This window comes from Salmo salar, chromosome 11, assembly GCF_965601325.2.
Source record: "Salmo salar chromosome 11, fSalSal1, whole genome shotgun sequence".
NCBI classification, from domain to species: domain Eukaryota; kingdom Metazoa; phylum Chordata; class Actinopteri; order Salmoniformes; family Salmonidae; genus Salmo; species Salmo salar.
The window spans coordinates 46571010-46589593 of NC_138301.1; positions in this window are offsets into that span (position 1 = coordinate 46571010).

The window sequence follows — 18584 nt, forward strand, 5'->3', positions numbered from 1 at the left end:
GTGTTGGGTAACAGAGTTGACGTGTTGGGTAAAAGGGTCAACGTGTTGGGTAACAGGGTTTGACGTGTTGGGTAACAGGGTTGACGTGTTGGTTAACAGGGTTGACATGTTGGGTAACAGGGTTGACATGTTGGGAAACAGGGTTTGAAGTGTTGTGTTGGATAACATGGTTTGACGTGTTGGGTAACAGGGTTGACATGTTGGGTAACAGGGTTGACATGTTGGGTAACAGGGTCGACGTGTTGGGTAACAGAGTTGACGTGTTGGGTAACAGGGTTGACATGTTGTGCTCGACCCGCTCAGTTTTCCACCAGAAGATGGCCAAAAAGCAGCTCACCTGGTTTTACACTGTGATTTGACTAATTAGATGTTCAATGTTAAAATATTTAAAAAATAATAGTTTCACCATTTTAAAAGGAGAGTTCAGTTCACGTTACCTTCAAATGATCCCTCTTTTATTTTCTTAAATGATTCACTAATCACATGAAATAAATAAATAATAGTCTTCAGAAATGACTTTGTCAAATCAATGATGGTGACAACGTTGATAAATGTTGGAGTTAGGTGTTTGAAAATCTTCCTGGAAGTCACAGCCCACTGGGGTACAGAACCTCATTTTAATGTGGATAACTCGGGTAATATTTGGTTGAGACGTTGATAAATGAGATTATAACTTAAATTCACCTACTCAAAAAGACAGGCAAAAGTTAGTTGAATTTCCAATGTGTTATGACTATGCTTTCAACCATCTAAAAATATTTTCCAGTGGAAAAACAATGTCTGATTTCTTTTTTATTTAGTTGTCACCCAAATGTCTATCACTGTACTTTCAACCATTTAAAAGCACAGAAAAGTTCAAATGGGAACACAATGTCAAATATTTTGTTTACACAGGAGGACCTACGTTTCCATCTTCATCCTCTTCATTTTATACATTAAAAGGCAATCAGAGTAACTGAACAGCTGATGCTTTCCAAAGTACCGATGGAGTTGGGATGCTCTTCAAAATATTGCAGTCTTTTCTGTTCTTTGGACCCATGATTCATTCTTAATTTTTTTATGGATGGATACATTCTCATTTGTCATTTGAAATTACACATAGATGAGGAAAATGGAGAAATAGATATTATTTCATAAGAGTTATTCCATCTCATTCATCTGTTATTGGGAGGTTTACCGTAAGGTGGACAAAGATTTTTTCTTTAATGAATCCGACGCAGAGGATATACTACTTTCCGGAGACCAGGGACAAATCCCTGTCATTCGCATGAAGAAAATGCGGAGATACAGAGGGAGGTCGGGAACGCCTTGTGAGGATTCAGAGGCGAGTGAGTAAATCGCCACTACCATCGGTTCTATTGGTCAATGTGCAATCACTGGAAAACAAACTCGATGATCTACGGTCGAGACTAGCCTACCAACGGGACATTAAATACTGTAATATCTTATGTTTTACCCAGTCGTGGCTGAACGACAACACAGATAATATAGAGCTGGCTGCGGCTCTGGCGGCGCCGGACTGGTGGGCGGCTCTGGCGGCTCCGGACTGGCAGGCGGCTCTGGCGGCTCCGGACTGGCAGGACTTTCAGTAGGCCTTGCTCTGGGTGCAGGCACAGGACTCACCAGGCTGGGGAGACTTGCAGGAGGCCTGGCTCTGGGCACAGGCACAGGACGCACCAGGCTGGGGAGACTTGCAGGAGGCCTGGCTCTGGGCGCAGGCACAGGACTCACCAGGCTGGGGAGACATGCAGGAGGCCTGGCTCTGGGAGCAGGCACAGGATAGACCGGGTCCTGGAGACGCACTGGAGGTCTGAAGCGCACGGCCTGCACAACCCGTCCTGGCTCGATGCCCACTCTAGCATGGCTCTTGCGGGGGGCTGGCCTATAGCGCACCGGGCTATGAGCACGCACTGGAGACACCGTGCGCTTCACAGCATAACACGGTGCCTGACCAGTACCACGCTGCTTCCGGTAAGCACGGGGAGTTGGCTCAGGTCTATCGCCTGACTCCGCCAATCTCCCCGTGTGCTGCCTCTCAGCCTTCCTGGGTAGGCTCCGATATCTGTCGATCACCTGGCCCCAAGTCCAGTCTCTCCTCCCAATCCACTCCTGATGAGACCAGGTGTCCATCTCCTCCCAAGCAAGTTGTGGTGGGTAGTTCTGTAACGATCATCTGACAGAGGGGACCAAGATGCAGCGTGGTAAGTGCTCATATTAACTTTAATGACACTTTAAATAAAACAAGAAAACGAAAGCCAACAGTTCTGCCAGGTGAACACACAAGACAGAAAACAACTACCCACAAAACCTCAAAGGAAAACAGGCTGCCTAAGTATGGCTCCCAATCAGCGACAACAATGTACAGCTGTCCCTGATTGAGAGCCATACCAGGCCAAACCAAAGAAATACAAAGCATAGAAAAAAGGACATAGAATGCCCACCCTAGTCACACCCTGGCCTAACCAAAATAGAGAATAAAACCCTCTCTATGGCCAGGGCGTGACAGATATCCACGTAGTCAAAATATAAAACCCAGTTGTTTAATAATTCTAAGATCTTCAAAAGGTTGGTGCTTGCTCATCCACTCAGTGTTCCACATAATGTAAACAGGTTAAAGGTTTAGATGACCTTACCCTCAACTTGTTAAAGGAAAACAACAAGAGACAAAAGGAGCACCTATGTGAGAATGCTGTTCATTGACTACAGCTCACCGTTCAACACCATAGTGCCCACAAAGCTAAGCGAAGCACCCTGGGGCTAAACTCCTCCCTCTGCAATTGGATCCTGGACTTCCTGACGGGCCGCCCCCTAGTGGTTAGGGTAGGCAACAACACATCTGCCACGCTGATCCTCAACACCGGGGCCCATCAGGGGTGCATGCTTAGTCCCCTCCTGTACTCCCTGTCCACATCACCAACAAACTATCATGGTCCAAACACACCAAGACAGTCATGAAGAGGGTACGACAACACCTTTTCCCCCTCAGGAGACTGAAAAGATTTGGCATAGGTCTCCAGATCCTCAAAAAGTTCTACAGCTGCACCATCGAGAGCATCCTGACCAGTTGCATCACCGACTGGTATGACAATTGCTTGGCATCTGACCTTAAAGCGCTACAGAGGGTATTGAATACGACCCAATACATCACTTGGGCCAAGCTTCCTGACATCCAGGACCTACTCTATATACTAGGCGGTGTCAGAGGAAGGCCACAAAAATTGTCAAAGATTCCAGTCACCCAAGTCATAGACTGTTCTCTCTGCTACCGCACGGCAAGTGGTACCGGAGTGCCAAGTCTAGGTCCAAAAAGCTCCATAACAGCTTCTAACCCCAAGCTATAAGACTGCTGAACAATTACAGTTTTTTACAATTGCTTACACACTAAAATGTAACTTTTCCCACAATTAGCAAAACCTTACACTCAAGGAACAAAACACAAGGCTAGATTTGCACAACCGTAAGCACATTGTCAGCTTCACACTATTTGCAAAACATTACACACAGTGATTTGCAAAACACTAAACACACTTGTATACATCAGACACAGAAGTATATCATGATGTCACTTCCTTGCAATTCCAAACCACTGACCGTCAAATTACCACACCTATGAGCCAATCTGTTAAACACAGCCATCAGGTGCACAAACACATGATTGCTAAATTGTAGACACACCAATCAGGTTTAAGCACTATAAAAATGCAGCAGGTAAGTTCACCTGCCTTCAACCAAAATGGAAGGAGTCAGAAGAAGAGTGAGGGTGAGAGGAGGAGTACACGGAGAAGGAGGTAGAGGAAGAGGCAGAGGCCGAGCCAGAGGTCGAGGAAGACCTGAAGCAGGAGGAGAACGTGCACAAAGAAGAAGAGGACCAAACTTATCAAATGACATTCGTGCAACACTAGTGGACCATGTTGTGAACCACGGATTGACGCTGAGGGAGGCTGGACTGAGAGTTCAGCCAAATCTTAGCAGATATACAGTGGCATCTGTCATAAGGACTTTTCGACAGGAAAACAGGTAAAAGAAGATCTGTCTATTGTTACAGTAATCAGCCGCTTATTGTATGCACCATATCAGCACTTGTGATACCCCTTCCTGTGACATTGTACAGTAAGTTACATGTATTATTCTCTACATAGGTTTGAGGGTCGAGAACGACAAGGAGGAAGGGGGCCCATATTCACGCAAGAACAAGAGAGAGAGATAATAAACATGGTTTTGGCCAATAATGCTATCAGGCTCAGAGAACTACAAGCCAACATTATCGGTGACCATGCCATTTTCAATAATGTCCATCAGGTCTCTCAGTCAACACTGGCATGCATCCTGAAAAGACATCAGGTTCAAATGAAACAACTTCATCGAGTGCCTTTTGAGCGGAATTCAGAGAGGGTCAAACGGCTGCGGCATGAGTATGAGAAGGTTTGTATTGTTCACTTTAGCACTGTGATGTTGCATACTGCACACATGACTTTTTTACATTGACTGTATACCAGACCTATCCTGAACTACACAATCTTGTCTTTCACTGTATTTCAGGGAGTTTTGCAGATGGATGCTGAGGAAATCCTGCATGAATTCATATATATTGATGAAGCAGGGTTCAACCTCACAAAAGCAAGAAGGAGAGGCAGAAATATCATTGGCCACAGGGCTATAATCAATGTCCCAGGGCAACGTGGGGGTAACATCACCCTTTGCGCTGCCATTTCACAGCATGGGGTTCTCCTCCGTCATGCCAAAATGGGCCCTTACAACACACCTCACATTCTCGCATTTTTGGACCGATTGCACCACATCGTCACAGCAGGTAATGAAATGCACCAGATGCAATACACTGTCATCTGGGACAATGTGTCATTCCACCGCTCTGCTTTGGTCCAGAACTGGTTTCAACACCATCCACAGTTGACAGTACTATACCTTCCACCATACTCTCCGTTTCTAAACCCTATGGAAGAGTTTTTCTCTGCATGGCGGTGGAAGGTTTACGATCTCCAGCCCCAGGCTCAGGTACCCCTCATTCAGGCCATGGAGGACGCCTGTGACCAAGTCGACGCTGCAGCTGTGCAAGGATGGATTCCACATTCAAGACGGTTCTTCCCGCGTTGTCTTGCTAATGAGGATATTGCTTGTGATGTTGATGAAATTCTCTGGCCAGATCCAGCTAGGTGAAGAGATAATGTATAGTATGTTTACTGTAGTATTTTCTGTACAATATTGTCCGTTTTTTTCAGATTATTTTTTATGTTTGTTGTTGTTGTTATTTACTGTAATTGTAACCTGTACTGGATACAGTATTTTACGTTTGTCTGTTGTTTGCTGAGCTAACAGTGTTATGCACACTACTGTAGTAGCATGAAAACTGGGATGTGTTTTGTTGTGATTTTCCATGTTGACATGTTGACTGATTTGGGTATATGGAGAGAAATAAATGATATTTTCCTCAGTCTGCAGCATTGGTCTTGTGTAGTGTTTGTATAGTTGCACTTTCTCTGTGTACTTCATTTACAGTACTCTAATCACTGACAATTAGACTTGCTAAAAGTGTTTTAGGTTAGCAACAGCAGTGTGTAACTGGTTCAAAAAGATTGAAGTCATATGAAATGTGTGTGTTTCGTATGGTAACAAAATATTGTTTTTATGAAGTCATGTATAGTTTTGACAGTGTTCCATTTTGCAAATGATCTAAAGTGTTGTGCTACTTTGGTGTAGGGTTGTGCTAATTGTGTGTAGTGTTTTGACAAACCGGGCCCTGTTTTCAAAATTGTGCTTAAACAATTGAAAAAAACTAATCATATGGCCACCCAGACTTTGTTTTTACACTGCTGCTACTCGCTGTTTACCTATGCATTGTCACTTTACCCCTACCTACATGTACAAATTAGCTCGACTAACGTGTACCCCCTGTATATAGCCTCGTTATTGTTATGTAATTTTATTGTTACTTTTTATTTAAAAAATGTACTTTAGTTTATTTAGTAAATATTTTCTTAACTCTTTCTTGAACTACATTGTGGGTTAAGGGCTTGTAAGTAAGCATTTCACAGTAAGGTTTACACCTGTTGTATTCGGCACATGTGACAAATACAATTTGATTTCATTTGATAGTTTGATACTGCAGGACATCCTGCATATGATAACATCTGCATATGATAACATCTGCTGGTTCACTGCGTTCCAGATGGAGCCCTATCTCCTTTACAGGGCACTACTTTTGACCAGGGCCTATAGGGCTATATAGGGTAAAGGGTGCCATTTGTGTGTATCATGTTAGTTTATTTAGGTCATAGAGGGAAAATGAGGAGTGAAGGAAAGTTTAATTTACTTTCAACACAGCTTTGTGTGTGTGTGTGTGTGTGTGTGTGTGTGTGTGTGTGTGTGTGTGTGTGTGACCATCACATTTACCTATTCATCCCAGACAGATAGACCTATGAAGGGGAGAGCGGGAGTGCACCGCACCAGGGCACGTGGAGAGAGGACATCTATTGTGAAATGAGATGCAGCCCTTGATGTTTATTTAACTGTAGGTGGGAAGGTAGAGAGACGAGCATTAGTTTCTAAGTCAGTCTACGTCAGTACCTTTAAGGCGGTCTCCATCGGTGGCCCTGTATATATATGTCTGTACCTCTGTCTCTTAACTAAACCTACAACACCACACCAGCAGAGAGAAACACTGATCTAACACACTACTGTACACCTCTCAGCTGACAACTCTATTGTTACAAGGATGCAGGCAGAGGAATACAATCGTAGAGGTAAGAAAGGCTTCTTCTCTATATAGTGCTGAGTAAAGCTAAAACCATGTATTTAGATTGTAGGTAGTTATTGTAGGTAGTTATTTTAGGTAGGTATTGTAGGTAGTTATTGTAGGTAGTTATTGTAGGTAGGTATTGTAGGTTGTTATTGTAGGTAGGTATTTTAGGTAGGTATTGTAGGCAGTTAATATAGGTAGTTATTGTAGGTAGGTATTGTAGGTAGGTATTTTAGGTAGTTATTGTAGGTAGGTATTTTAGGTAGGTATTGTAGATAGTTATTGTAGGTAGGTATTGTAGGTAGTTAATGTAGGTAGTTATTGTAGGTAGATATTGTAGGTAGGTATTGTAGGTTGTTATTGTAGGTAGGTAATTTAGGTAGGTATTGTAGGTAGGTATTGTAGGTAGTTATTGTAGGTAGGTAGATGGTTGTTATTGTAGGTAGATGGTTGCTATTTTTCGGTAGATAGATGGTTGGTATTGTAGACAGGTAGATGGTTGGTATTGTAGGTAGATAGATGGTTGTTGCTGTAGGTAGATGTATGGTTGGTATTGGTGGTAGGTAGATGGTTGGTATTGTAGGTTGATAGATGGTTGGTATTGTAGGTAGATAGAAGGTTGGTATTGTAGGTAGGTAGATGGTTGGTATTGTATGTAGATGGTTGGTATTGTAGGCAGGTAGATGGTTGGTACTGTAGGCAGGTAGATGGTTGGTATTGTAGGTAGGTAGATGGTTGGTGTTGTAGGTAGGTAGATGGTTGGTGTTGTAGGTAGATAGATGGTTGGTATTGTAGGCAGGTAGATGGTTGGTGTTGTAGGTAGATAGATGGTTGGTATTGTAGGTAGGTAGATGGTTGGTATTGTATGTAGATGGTTGGTATTGTAGGCAGGTAGATGGTTGGTACTGTAGGCAGGTAGATGGTTGGTATTGTAGGTAGGTAGATGGTTGGTGTTGTAGGTAGGTAGATGGTTGGTGTTGTAGGTAGATGGTTGGTATTGTAGGTAGATAGATGGTTGGTATTGTAGGTAGATGGTTGGTATTGTAGGCAGGTAGATGGTTGGTGTTGTAGGTAGATAGATGGTTGGTATTGTAGGTAGATGGTTAGTATTGTAGTCAGGTAGATGGTTGGTATTGTAGGTAGGTAGATGGTTGGTGTTGTAGGTAGGTAGATGGTTGGTATTGTAGGTAGGTAGATGGTTGGTATTGTAGATGGTTGGTATTGTAGGTAGTTATTGTAGGTAGGTATGTATGTTGGTAGATGGTTGTATTGTAGGTAGGTAGATGGTAGGTATGGTATATGGTTGGTATTGTAGGTAGATGGTTGGTATTGTAGGCAGGTAGATGGTTGGTGTTGTAGGTAGGTAGATGGTTGGTATTGTAGATAGTTATTGTAGGTAGAGTAGGTAGGTAGGTAGGTAGGTAGGTAGGTAGGTAGGTAGGTAGGTAGGTAGGTAGGTAGGTAGGTAGGTAGGTAGGTAGGTAGGTAGGTAGGTAGGTAGGTAGTTGGCATTGTAGGTAGGTAGATGGTAGGTATTGTAGGTAGTTATTGTAGGTAGGTAGGTAGATGGTTGGTATTGTAGGTAGGTAGATGGTAGGTATTGTAGATGGTTGGTATTGTAGGTAGATGGTTGGTATTGTAGGCAGGTAGATGGTTGGTATTGTAGGTAGACAGATCGTTGGTATTGTTGGTAGATGGTTGGTATTGTAGGTAGATGGTTGGTATTGTAGGCAGGTAGATGGTTGGTATTGTAGGTAGATAGATGGCTGGTGTTGTAGGTAGATAGATGGTTGGTGTTGTAGGTAGAAAGATGGTTGGTATTGTAGGTAGGTAGATGGGGACAATAAAAGGCAACTCTAAAATATGCAGTTTTGTCATACTGTACAACGCAATGCCACAGATGTGTCAGGTTTTGAGGGAGCGTGCAAATGGCATGCAGACTACAGGAATGTACACCAGAGCGGTTGCCAGAGAATTGAATGTTCATTTCTCTACCATAAGCCGCCTCCAACGTCGTTTTAGAGAATTTGGCAGTACGTCCAATCGGCCTCGTTAACCACGCCAGCCCAGGACCTCCACATCCGGCTTCTTCACCTGCAGGATCGTCTGGGACCAGCCACCCGAACAGCTGATAAAACTGTAATAAAGCTCTTTTGTCGGGAAAAAATTATTCTGATTGGCTGGGCCTGGTTTCCCAGTAGATGGACCTGGCTCCCAAATGGGTGGGCCGATATCTCCCTGGTCCACCCATGGCTGCGCCCCTGTCATGTGAAATCCATAGATTAGGGCCTAATGAATTTATTTAAATGAACTGATTTCCTTTAAAAAAAAAAAGTCCTTATATGAACTGTAAAATCGCTGAAATTATTTGCATGTTGCGTTTATATTTTTGCTCAGTATAATATGCTATCTAATATTGTGTAATCTGTCTGTTGTTTTGTTATACCCTGAAGAAGACCAAAACATCTATTTCTATAGATCTCAAAGAGTGGTTGAACATTGTTTGTGATTGATATCCTATATAATATAATATGCTATCTAATATTGTGTAATCTGACTGTTGTGTGTTGTCCGTCGTCCAGGTAAAGAGATGGTGGATTACATCACTAGGTACCTGACCACCATCAGAGAGAGGAAGGTGACTCCAGGCCCAGAGGTGAAGCCTGGCTATATGAGAGAGCTGCTGCCAGACAGCGCCCCCACTGACCCGGAGGACTGGGACTGTATCTTCAGGGACATAGAGAAGGTCATCATGCCTGGGGTACGTTATGTTCACACATTATATACTCAGCAAAAAAAGAAACATCCCTTTTTCAGGACCCTGTCTTTCAAAGAGAATTCGTAAAAATCCAAATAACTTCACAGATCTTCATTGTAAAGGGTTTAAACACTGTTTCCCATGCTTGTTCAATGAACCATAAACAATTAATGAACATGAACATGAACAGTCGTTAAGACACTAACAGCTTACAGACCGTAGGCAATTAAGGTCACAGTTATGAAAACTTAGGACACTAAAGAGGCCTTTCTACTGACTGAAAAACACCAAAATAAAGATGCCCAGGGTCCCTGCTCATCTGCGTGAACGTGCCTTAGGCATGCTGCAAGGAGGCATGAGGATTGCAGATGTGGCCAGGGCAATAAATTGCAATGTCCGTACTGTGAGACGCCTAAGACAGCGCTAACAGGGAGACAGGACGGACAGCTGATCGTCCTCGCAGTGGCAGACCACATGTAACAACACCTGCACATGATCGGTACATCCAAACATCACACCTGCGGGACAGGTACAGGATGGCAACAACAACTGCCCGAGTTACACCAGGAACGCACAATACCCCCATCAGTGCTCAGACTGTCCGCAATAGGCTGAGAGAGGCTGGACTGAGGGCTTGTGGGCCTGTTGTATGGCAGGTCCTCACCAGACATCACCGGCAACAACGTCGCCTTTGGAGGTGGAGGGTCCGTCATGGTCTGGGGCGGTGTGTCACAGCATCATCGGACTGAGCTTATTGTCATTGCAGGCAATCGCAACGCTGTGCGTTACAGGGAAGACATCCTCCTCCCTCATGTGGTACCCTTCCTGCAGGCTCATCCTGACATGACCCTTCAGCATGACAATGCAACCAGCCATACTGCTTGTTCTGGGACCTGTTGGATCAGAGGGTGAGGGCTAGGGCCATTCCCCACAGAAATGTCCGGGAACTTGCAGATGCCTTGGTGAAGGAGTGGGGTAACATCTCACAGCAGGAACTGGCAAATCTGGTGCAGTCCAGATGCAGCTGGTGGCCACACCAGATACTGACTGTTACTTTTGATTTTGACCCTCCTTTGTTCAGGGACACATTATTCCATTTCTGTTTGTCACATGTCTGTGGATCTTGTTCAGTTTATGTTTCAGTTGTTGAATCTTGTTATGTTCATAGAAATATTTACACATGTTAAGTTTGCTGAAAATAAACACAGTTGACAGTGAGAGGATGTTTCTTTTTTTGCTGAGTTTATAACAAGGACCTCAATTGCCGAGTGACTATGAGACGTTACCAGGACCATTGTGATTCAAACATGAATTGTTCACTGAGTGACTATGAGACGTTACCAGGACCATTGTGATTCAAACATGAATTGTTCACTGAGTGACTATGAGACGTTACCAGGACCATTGTGGATCAAACATGAAATGTTCACTGTAACTTGTTGTAAGGATATTCTGTCCCCCAAAGTATCTTTCTGGCAATAATGATGGAGTGTGTTTGTGCCTGCGTGTGTGTTTGTGTGTGTGTGTTGGTCAGGTGGTCCACTGGCAGAGCCCCTACATGCATGCGTACTACCCAGCCCTGACCTCCTGGCCCTCCATGTTAGGAGACATGCTGGCTGATGCCATCAACAACATCGGATTCACCTGGGTAACCATCTTATCACATCCAACTTTATTTACTCTTTGTGTGGAACTACACAAAATAAACTCACTTAATTATCCAACTAAAGTTTTGGTTTAAAGACTCGAATATCATGTTTTTTTAAAAGATATTTCCTGGCAGCACATTAACTGTGACATCAAGTTTGTGAGTTTTTTTTCTCCACATGAGCCATGGGTTAACTAGAAGTAACTTTGGATACAATCATCTGTTACAGAAAACTCCTGCAGGAAATCCTATAGTAGTGTGATATTTATTTATTTATTAATTATTTATGATAGAATAACATGATGTTGTGTTGGGTCCAGGCCTCCAGCCCGGCGTGTACAGAGCTGGAGATGAACGTGATGGACTGGTTGTGTAAAGCCCTTGGTCTCCCCACCTTCTTCCTCCATCACCACCCAGACAGCACCGGAGGAGGAATACTTCAGGTAGGATAGATACACCTGGATACACCTGACCATACTCACCTTTACAGTACCAACTAGACAGCACCGAGGGAGGAATACTTCAGGTAGGATAGATACACCTGGATACACCTGACCATACTCACCTTTACAGTACCAACTAGACAGCACCGGAGGAGGAATACTTCAGGTAGGATAGATACACCTGGATACACCTGACCATACTCACCTTTACAGTACCAACTAGACAGCACCGGGGGAGGAATACTTCAGGTAGGATAGATACACCTGGATACACCTGACCATACTCACCTTTACAGTACCAACTAGACAGCACCGGGGGAGGAATACTTCAGGTAGGATAGATACACTTGGATACACCTGACCATACTCACCTTTACAGTACCAACTAGACAGCACCGAGGGAGGAATAGGCAGGTAGACATGTACCTGCCTGTCTACTGGAGAGAGACATGTACTCTCACAGAACCATCTAGTGGTGAATGGGAATACCATTCTCTACACTCCTCTCAGAGAGCAGTAAATAAGAGCCCTCAGGTGTTTCAGTTTACAGAAACGTAGTGCTTTTCTCCCTCCCTCCCTCCCTCCCTCCCTCCCTCCCTCCTCCCTCCCTCCCTCCCTCCCTCCCCCTCCCTCCCTCCCTCCCTCCCTCCCTCCCCCTTCCTTCCTTCCTCCCTCCCTCCCTCCCCATCCCTCTCTCCTCTCAGAGCACAGTGAGTGAGAGTAGTCTGGTAGCTCTGCTGGCTGCCAGGAAGGCCAGGATCCAGCAGCAGAAGAGGACAGATCCAGCAGACAGAGACCTGGACGACTCAGTGGTCAACTCCAGACTGGTGGCCTACGCATCAGACCAGGTCAAGATGGGATGGGTTAGGGACCCACACACTCACACATATGCAACGTTTGCAAACATGCACGAAAGCACAAACACGCGCACACACACACACACATGACAAATAGTGAGTTCTGCATAACGAGAGATTGTCTGTCTGTCCATCCATCTGCCTGTCTGTCTGTCCATCTCTCCGTCTGCTCTCTGCCTCTATCAGGCTCACTCCTCAGTAGAGAAGGCAGGTCTGATCTCCCTGGTGAAGATCAGGTTCCTCCCTCCAGACGACCACTTCTCCCTGAGAGGAGACACTCTGAAACAGGCCATCCAGGAGGACAGGAGGAGAGGACTGGTACCTGTCATGGTAGGTCATGGTAGGGTGATTTTCGGGGGTGATAGGTCATGGTAGGGTATATTCGGGGGTGATAGGTCATGGTAAGGTATATTAGGGGTGGTAGGTCATGGTAGGGTATATTAGGGGATGGTAGGTCATGGTAGGGTATATCAGGGGTGGTAGGTCATGGTAGGGTATATTAGGGGATGGTAGGTCATGGTAGGGTATATTAGGGGTGGTAGGTCATGGTAGGGTATATTAGGGGGTGGTAGGTCATGGTAGGGTAATTAGGGGGTGGTAGGTCATGGTAGGGTATATTAGGGGTGGTAGGTCATGGTAGGGTATATTAGGGGGTGGTAGGTCATGGTAGGGTATATTAGGGGATGGTAGGTCATGGTAGGGTATATTAGGGGATGGTAGGTCATGGTAGGGTATATTAGGGGGTGGTAGGTCATGGTAGGGTATATTAGGGGATGGTAGGTCATGGTAGGGTATATTAGGGGATGGTAGGTCATGGTAGGGTATATTAGGGGATGGTAGGTCATGGTAGGGTATATTAGGGGGTGGTAGGTCATGGTAGGGTATATTAGGGGATGGTAGGTCATGGTAGGGTATATTAGGGGATGGTAGGTCATGGTAGGGTATATTAGGGGGTGGTAGGTCATGGTAGGGTATATTAGGGGATGGTAGGTCATGGTAGGGTATATTAGGGGATGGTAGGTCATGGTAGGGTATATTAGGGGGTGGTAGGTCATGGTAGGGTATATTAGGGGTGGTAGGTCATGGTAGGGTATATTAGGGGGTGGTAGGTCATGGTAGGGTATATTAGGGGATGGTAGGTCACGGTAGGGTATATTAGGGGTGGTAGGTCATGGTAGGGTATATTAGGGGATGGTAGGTCATGGTAGGGTATATTAGGGGATGGTAGGTCATGGTAGAGTATATAGGTTGTAACCAAACCAATGATCATGTTTGTTTGTTTGTTTCAGCTGTGTGCCACTCTGGGGACCACGGGGGTGTGTGCCTTCGACGACCTGTCAGAGCTGGGACCAGTGTGTACGTCTGTATCTCCTACCTCTAATTATTATACACACCCGTATGACATACAACACGTACCATACATAACATGTATGACATATGACTTTGTAAAATCTCAGCGTCCTGGGTCCGTAGTCATAAAGCGTCTCAGAGTAACAGCGCTGATCATGAATGGACGGACGGACGGACGGGGGGGGGGGGGGGGCTGATGCCAGATCAGCACTCTGAGACGTTGCTCTGCTCCTATGACCCATTCCTGCTCACACAAGCCAAGGTTCCCGCAAGGCTACTTTATACTTACTCTGAGACGCTGTATGAATACAGATAAGGGTCACAGGTTCAAGTTCCACTCGGACTCCCACCGCCCCCCAGATTCTCTGCAAAACGTGTATGTATTCCTCCCCCTGCCTGGCCTAGGTGCAGAGGAAGGTCTGTGGCTGCATGTGGATGCAGCGTACGCCGGCTCAGCGTTCCTCTGCCCTGAACTGAGAGGACCTCTGGGGGGTATAGAGTACGCTGACTCCTTCGCATTCAACCCTTCCAAATGGATGATGGTCCACTTCGACTGCACTGCCTTCTGGTGAGAGAGAGGGGAGGGAGGGAGGGAGGGAGGGAGGGAGGGAGGGAGGGAGGGAGGGAGGGAGGGAGGGAGGGAGGGAGGGAGGGAGGGAGGGAGGAAGGGGAGGGACAGAGGGAGGGAGAGAGAAAGGGGAGGGAGAGAGGGAGGGAGAGAGAGAGAAAGAAAGGGGAGGGAGAGAGAAAGGGGAGGGAGAGAGAGAGAAAGGGGAGGGAGAGAGGAATGGGAGGGAGAGAGGGAGAGAGAGAGAGAGAAAGGGGAGGGAGAGAGGAAGGAGAGAGGAATGGGAGGGAGAGAGGGAGAGAGAGAGAGAGAAAGGGGAGGGAGAGAGGAATGGGAGGGAGGGAGGGAGGGAGGGAGGGAGGGAGGGAGGGAGGGAGGGAGGGAGGGAGGGAGGGAGGGAGGGAGGGAGAGAGAAAGGGGAGGGAGAGAGGGAGGGAGAGAGAGAGAGAAAGGGGAGGGAAAGAGGAATGGGAGGGAGAGAGGGAGAGAGAGAGGAATGGGAGAAAGGAAGAGAGAGGGAGAGAGAGAGAGGGAGGAAGACCTGGTTTTCATCCTGTCCTGCAGTCTAATGACCAAATCCCCTCTAGTGGCCTCATGGGTGGAATATTAATAATAATAAATTAACACTTCAGAAAGACAGCCGGAAATCTGGTGTTTCTATGTCAAACGGTTTTGTTATAGTTCAGTCTTCTGTACTCTATATAAAGTGTAATATTGGGATGTAAACTCAAAATGTAATACATTTCAACTCTATATCTGACGCGGTCTTCTGTTTGTTAAGTCCATAACCATGTGTGTGAGGTGTAAACTTTTGTTTCAAAGTAGATTTAAGACCAAGAATCACTCTGTGTGACCCTGATTTAGCCCACTGCAGTAAAATGTTTTAAAAAGAGAGAGGGTGGTAGAGAGGAGTTATGACGACCCTCAAGGGCTTTCCAGACACGAAGCGGTGGCAGAGTTGCCCATTCATCATTTATTGGAGCTAGGCGGGAGGCAGAATGTTATCCAGGTAGAGCGATCGCCGTTGCTCGTGCACGTGAAAGCCACTCAGCCAAGGCAGAGAAAATAGGACTCTGCTCTATTTTGGCTAACGCTCAGCCCCATGGCATCCTGTCTGGAAAGCCCTTCAGGCTTCATGTACAGTGTAACTAATCTAGGGATAGAGAGGTATAGTAACATGTTTTCTACGATGGTCCTAACAGGGTGAAGGACAAGTACAAGCTCCAACAAACCTTCAGTGTCGACCCTGTCTACCTCAGACACGAAAACTCAGACCAAGCCACCGACTTCATGGTACAAACTACCTACATTTGACATTTTAGTCATTTAGCAGACGCGCTTATCCAGAGCGACTTGCAGTAGTGAGTGCATACATTTTCCTACTTTCTTCGTACTGGTCCCCCGTGGGAATCAAACCCACAACCCTGGCATTGCAAACTCTACCAACTGAACCACGCTCTATACCTACCTACCAATTTGAAGACTTTATTTTTAACATTTACTTCATGGTACACACTACCTACCTTTTGTATACTCCTGTGATAAACTCATCAACATTGTTGGTCCAACTTCTGCCTTTAAACACAGATCTAGGATCAGCTGTACCCAAATCCTAACATTAACCTCTGTCGGGAAAGCATGCAAATCTTGAAACTGATCTTGATCGTGAAACTGATCTGGAAACTGATCTGGATCTTAATCTATAGATGTTAACGTTGATTTGAATGTTAACCTTGATCCTGATCCACTGTGTCTGTCAGCATTGGCAGATCCCCCTGAGTCGACGGTTCCGCTCTCTGAAGCTGTGGTTTGTGATGCGCTCCTTCGGTCTGAAGAACCTTCAGGGACACATCAGACATGTATGTAGTCTGTCTGTCTGTCTGTCTGTCTGTCTGTCTGTCTGTCTGTCTGTCTGTCTGTCTGTCTGTCTGTCTGTCTGTCTGTCTGTCTGCCTGTCTGCCTGTCTGTCGGTTTCTTTCTCCCTCTGTAATTTGAGATGCTGCATTACAGTGACTGACCTCTGTTTGTGTTTTCAGGGTGTAGAGATGGCTAAGCTACTGGAGTCCCTGGTTAGATGTGACCCTAACTTTGACATGCCTGCTGAGAGACACCTTGGCTTGGTGGTCTTCTGTCTCAAGGTATGTGGCCTATCCTTGTATTGTAAAGTTGTGTTGTGTTGTATTGTGTTGTAAAGTTGTGTTGTAAAGTTGTGTTGTATTGTAAAGTTGTGTTGTGTTGTAAAGTTGTGTTGAATTGTAAAGTTGTGTTGTATTGTATTGTAAAGTTGTGTTGTATTGTAAAGTTGTGTTGTAAAGTTGTATTGTATTGTAAAGTTGTGTTGTATTGTATTGTGTTGTAAAGTTGTGTTGTATTGTAAAGTTGTGTTGTGTTGTAAAGTTGTATTGTAAAGTTGTGTTGTATTGTAAAGTTCTGTTGTATTGTATTGTAAAGTTGTATTGTGTTGTAAAGTTGTGTTGTAAAGTTGTGTTGTATTGTATTGTAAAGTTGTGTTGTGTTGTATCATATACTGTACATCTCCCATTGAGGAACATTTGAACAGGATTCACCGTCTCACACAGAACACAGTATAGAGATGGGTCTCTACAATGTCCACATAGCTGGTTCTTACATGTCATGGTCACCTGTGAACATACTGTATAGGTACAGTATGTTCACAGTATGAGCTGGATAATGATTGACAGGGCTTGTTCATGGAAATGTACAGCTTAGAGGTCAACTGCTATCACAGCCAGGAGTTCAAAGGTCAGTCATTGTCTGTTTAAACCTGTGAGGTAACAGGTATGTGTGTTATTATGCTGCTCAAGGTGAAAGGCAGAACACTGATAGAGATCATTCCTTCACGTGGATAACCTGGGACTGCCCAACCCACCTCTAAGGCTGGGATTCAATCCGATCACAGTCTTTGGACAATGCTCCAGTTAAAGGTTGTTTCTGGTTGAGTCTACATATGCAGCATTTTAATGAGGTCTCTGCTAACGTGGGAACATTGCCTTTAAAAGCAGCATTGTCTCCAACCTGAATGGTTTGAATTCCGGCCTAAGCATTGAACCCAACTCCAACCTGACTGGATTAGATCCGGGCCTAAGTATTGAACCCAACTCCAAGCTGATTTGGATTGAATCCCGGCCTGACTATTGAACCTAACTCCAAACTGATTTGGATTGAATCCCGGCCTAACTATTGAACCCAACTCCAAGTTGATTTGGATTGAATCCCGGCCTGACTATTGAATCCAACTCCAACCTGATTTGGATTGAATCCCGGCCTGACAATTGAACCCAACTCCAACCTGATTTGGATTGAATCCTGGCCTAACTATTGAACCGAACTCCAACCTGATTTTGGTTAAATCCCGGCCTGACTATTGAACCCAACTCCAACCTGATTTGGGTTGAATCCCGGCCTAACTATTGAACCCAACTCCAACCTGATTTGGGTTGAATCCCGGCCTGACTACTGAACCCAACTCCAAACTGATTTGGGTTGAATCCCGTCCTAAGTATTGAACCCAAATCTAGTTTGAATAAAAATGTAAATTTTATCACGTTCACATTTTCTCAGAACACAAATAAATGGGCCTATTTTAGGATATAAATACAGAGCTTACTTACACATTATGTTAATTGAAATCTCGTCGCACTGCCTCTCCTTAAACTTACGTCAATGAGAAAAGGGCCAAACACAGGTATCTCTCAACTGTCAAATCTCTCTCTCTCCCCCTTCTCTCTCTCTGTCTCCCCCCTCTCTCTGTCTCCCCATCTCCCCCCCCTCCCTCTCTCTCTGTCTCACCCTCCCTCTCTCTCTCTCAGGAAGGGAATGCCCTGACTCAGGAGTTGCTACGGCGACTGACGCGGTCCGGCACCATGTACCTTGTCCCCGCCGACATCGATAGGAAACGCATCATCCGCTTCACCGTGACGTCACAGCTGACCACCTCAGAGGACATCATCAGGGACTGGAACATCATTCGCAAAATGGCCGCCGACCTTCTGGCCGAGGATGCTGAAAAACAGGCAGTCAGTAAAATGGAGGAGCAGCAGTCTCCAGTCAGAAAAACTGTTGAGAAGCTGTCAGAGACAAACAGTGATTCGGAGAATCACACAACAACAGCAGCAGAGGGCTTGGCTGCCTCTCTCATGACTAGGAAACCAAAGGAGATTGAAAAGGCAATCAGTCACACAGAGG